Consider the following 4438-nt stretch of genomic DNA (forward strand, 5'->3'; position numbering starts at 1 on the left):
TGTTGACTCAGTTTTAAAATTCCGCATTCGGCTGTGTCTGGTCCTGTTGATAGATGAGCACCAGCCCAGTAGGGCCCTACTGAAAGGGTCAGGGTCCTTTTTCTCACAGCGTAGTCTTAGGCTAATGTAAAGTGATTGCTGTTTTTTGTTTGGTTTTGATGAACTACTTTCAAAGCAGCAAGCCCAACTGGTCTCTTTGGTTTCCTTCTTTCTTCCCAGGTTTGATATAGAATTGCCTGGTCTCAGACAACAAGAAATTCACCCGAGAATCAGAAAAAAATAAAGGGTTTATACTGAATCAGAAAAAAATAAAGGGTTTATACTGAAGTATATATCTTTGTTCACCTTCTTCTGATAAGTAACACTGCTTTGGGAATGGCCTGCCCCACTGTTTTTTTCTTCAGGAGGTACTAGGGATTGAACCCAGGACCTTGACCATGGGAGGCAGATGCTCAGCCACTTAAGCTATATCCACTCCCTGCCTCACTCTCAGTGCTTGTGATTGGTGAGGCTGACCCTCCACTCCCGGGTTCTACCCCTGACCAGTCAGCATATTCAATTAAGAAGTGGGCATAAGACACAGCAGGGCCAAATCAGAGTCCATCCTGTGACTTTGCAGGGAACCCTTACAGAAGAGGCACTCTATTTCCATTGGGTGACTGTGCTGGTAAATTGTAAATTTTCAATTGCTTGGAGCAAAAATGACAAATGCATGGAGAGACCATGCCTCGGAATAAAACCAACCCAGGAAAGCAGACCACGCCTGCAGGACATTATTTGAGCCCCTGGATCAACTAGTGTCTGAAGGGAGCTGCATTCCTGGTCTGCCAAGTCACACCAGCCAATGCTGGTGAAACCTTTTTGGTTCTCCTTTTCCCCCTCTTTCACTCTCCTGCCTGGCACTCAGGACTCGGATGTCCTGGCATCTGTCGCTGACTCGCCGCTCTCTACAAGGGCTTGTCCTACACCATATACAATGATAGAGCAGGAGGCTCTGTCTAGGGAGGAGGCCTCCCTTCCCACTGGGATTCTGTTTCCAATACTTTATTCCCCTTGCCTGCCACAAAAGTGGCATTGCCAGGGCCCCGGAGGAGTGGCGCATGAAGGGCGGCACATGTGGCTCTCTCAGCCACCCGCGCAGCCATTGCCAGGCTGCCCCCGCATGGGGGAAGGACAGCAGCAGCTCCCCCTGGCCCCCAGAGCTCTGGGTGGCTGGGGCTCAACAGCGGGTGGTGTGGGGGCCGCAGGCGGCTGACCCTGCTCCCTGTGGGACACTGGCTCTGGCCACCTCCTCCCTTCTGGGGCTGCGGACCCTGCCCCGGACCACCACCCGCCACCCAGCACCTCAGCGCCCCTGCTCCAGCCAGCGCTCCTGACGTGCAGCCCGTCCGCTCCATCGCCCTCAGCCTCACGAGCCACACTGCCAGGGTCTGCTCAGGGAGTGGTGGGAATGGCCTGCGCTGTCGGTCAGCTCCCATGGGGGACCTTCCCAGACGGAAGACGCTGACTTCCCCGGTGGAGGGGACTTTGAACTCCCACTGCCTACTGTGTTTTACCTTATTTTGTATCAAGGTGGAGGGTGCAGAGATGCTTCCCCTCGTGCTCCAGGCTGGCCACCTTGACTCGTCCATCAAACTCACTCTCACTTTCTAAAGGATTCCAGGGCTTTGCCTCCCCATCAGGAGCCTTTCCTATAGCCTGCGCTGGCACGTTAGGGAACATTTCCCATGCCCTGATGTGTACCAGCCGGCCAAGGTCCTCAGCCAATGCTCCCCTTCTACCGTCCACCCCATATCAGACATTAGGTGTCCTCAAGTCCTGCTTCGACTGCCCCTCTTCCTCCAGTTTGTGTACTCTGGTCTCAGCTACTAACTGTGCGTCAGGAGCCACTCTTACTGTCCACAACAGGGGCCACCTCCCTCCAGCCACCAGCCGCTTTGCCTCCTTCCTGGCTGAGTTTTAGCCCTTCAGGCAGGGAGATGAGATGTGCCGAAGTTTTTGGAGCATCGTTCCACCCCTGGGGCAGTCTGCAGACAAGGATCCCCTTTGGGATTTGTGCTCCTGAGTGTGATGGAGTTGGACTCAGATGTGACCTTTCTACACATGCCTCTTCTTTCACTTTTACTGACCGTGTGGTCGGTGCTGGGGTTGGTGTATACTCAGGAGACTTGGATCTCTGGACTGCCCATGTGTCACCTGGGCCCTGAGCCTCAGCAGAGTTGCAACTCCTGCTCTCCAGTTCGTTGGACTTACCCAGGTCAACTAACAAGGATGTGAAGATGGTCAACCACCACAACAGGGAACCGAGAGTGCCTACAACTCCAAGCAGGAGAATTCCATCCATCAGCCATGTGGGATCTAAGCCCCCTCTCAATATAGAGGTGGAGTGGACATCATCATCCCAGGGTCCACAGGATGGAGGAATAAAATATGGATTAGAGTGGACTTACTGGTATTCTGCTATAGAACTATTGTGACTAGTGATGGAAGATTTTATACCACTGATGTGGAGAAAGTGGCCACAGTAGTTGCTGAGGGCAGGGAGAAGGAAGAAGAGGTGTGATGTGGGGGCATTTTCTGGACTTGGAGTTGTCCTGAATGATATTGCAGAAACAGGTGCTGGACATTATATATCCTGCCATAACACACTGAATGGACTGGGGGAGAGTGTAAACTACAATGTAAACTATAATCCATGCAGTGCAGCAGTGCTTCAAAATGTATTCACCAAATGCAATGAATGGGCCACAATGATGAAAGAGGTTGTTGATGTGGGAGGAATGGAGGGGGTGGTTGTGGGGTATGTGGGAACCTCTTATATTTTTTAATGTAATATTTTTTGTGATCTATGTATCTTCAAAAAATACAATAAAAAATAAATGCTAATTTAAAAAGTCTTGCTAGAATGAAAAAAAAAAAAAGAGCCCCACATAGAGCCCCCCCAGCCAGCCGGAGTTTCCTAGCCAGTTCCTCTTTTCCAGCCCATTTCTCTGGAATCCTGCCAGCTGTGGTGATTGTTGCATCTCCTGAACCAGCACCAGGACTCACTGAAAGAAGAAGTAGGGGAAGACCCAGGCTGGACTACCCCTAAGTGCCCTGCCCCGGGGCCAGCTGGGACTCTGATCACGAGGGCGATCAGTCCATGGGCGTTTATTAGGGCAGCCTCCACACAGAGAGCCGCAGCTGCCTCCCAGTGGACAGCAAGCCTGGCAAGAAGCTCCCTTGAGGATGTCTGCACCTATGGCAACCGCTCTACAGATGATACATGGCTGAGGAACAGAAGTGGCTAAATGCCAGCAGCTTGCATACAAGTTTTGGGAAAATATCTTGGTATGTGCTCTTTTCTCAAAACAAGATGAGCACAGGGTGACCAGTGTTCAGTGTCTTAGCAGCCAAGGCTTCCAGGGAGTTACATGGAGGGATGTCTGGGGAGGGGGTGGCAGGGGCAAGGTCAGTTCTGGCCACAAGAGAAGTCAAAGTCACCTGTCTGGCTTCACTCTTGCTTCACTCCTGACAGAACCTGAGACCGTCTCCTTGTTTACTGTATGAGAAATAATCTGTTTCATATTCTTTGGTGCCTATGTGTCATTCATCCCAACAGCTTCATAATTTCCTGGGGAGGTGCCCAACTAAGCCATGGAGGTGTGTTACTTGCAGTCAGAAATGTACTTTCTGAACAGACACAAATTAATTGGATATGAAAACAATCACGTATACATAGTGGAGCAAAATTCATTTAAAACTTACCAGCTGTACAACCTAATAATACCCAGCTGTACTACCTAAAAATAAATTAGGAAAATTGGTAATGAGAGTGACAATTTTTAATGGCATGGTTTTCCAAAAATAACTTTTCTATTAACTTCTTACTTTGAATCTTCAGATTCCATAGCAACAAATCCTGATAAGTGGTTTTATCATATTTCTATCTGCGTAGCAAAAAGGCTGCCTGAGTAAATTTCTAGGAGTAGGATTGCTAGGCCGTATGTTTTCCTTTATAAGGGAAATGTCATATTGTTTCCAAAGGGACTGTAATAATTTACATTCTCTTGAGCAATTCATGAAAGTACGGTTGTTCCACCATCTCACCAGGACTTGGTATTACCAGTTTTTTTTTTAAAGATAATTTTAGTCATTCATACATGTGTGTAGTGGCATCTCATTGTGGTTTTAACTTGCAGTTCTTCGATGAGAAATAACACTGGACATCTTTTCATGAGCTTATCTGTCATCTGTAAAAATAAGATGTTAAATGAACGTGTGAGTGGGTCATTACTAGCTGTATCTAAATATGTGTCTGTATGTAAAATGTATCATGATGTCACTATCAATAAAACAATATTGGCACAGGAATAGACAGTCATATCAAAGGAACAAAATCAATATGCAGAACTGATTTAAAGAATAATTGAGAATTTAGTAAAAAATGACATTTTAG

The sequence above is a fragment of the Dasypus novemcinctus genome, chromosome 8, assembly GCF_030445035.2.
Source record: "Dasypus novemcinctus isolate mDasNov1 chromosome 8, mDasNov1.1.hap2, whole genome shotgun sequence".
In the NCBI taxonomy this organism is placed as follows: domain Eukaryota; kingdom Metazoa; phylum Chordata; class Mammalia; order Cingulata; family Dasypodidae; genus Dasypus; species Dasypus novemcinctus.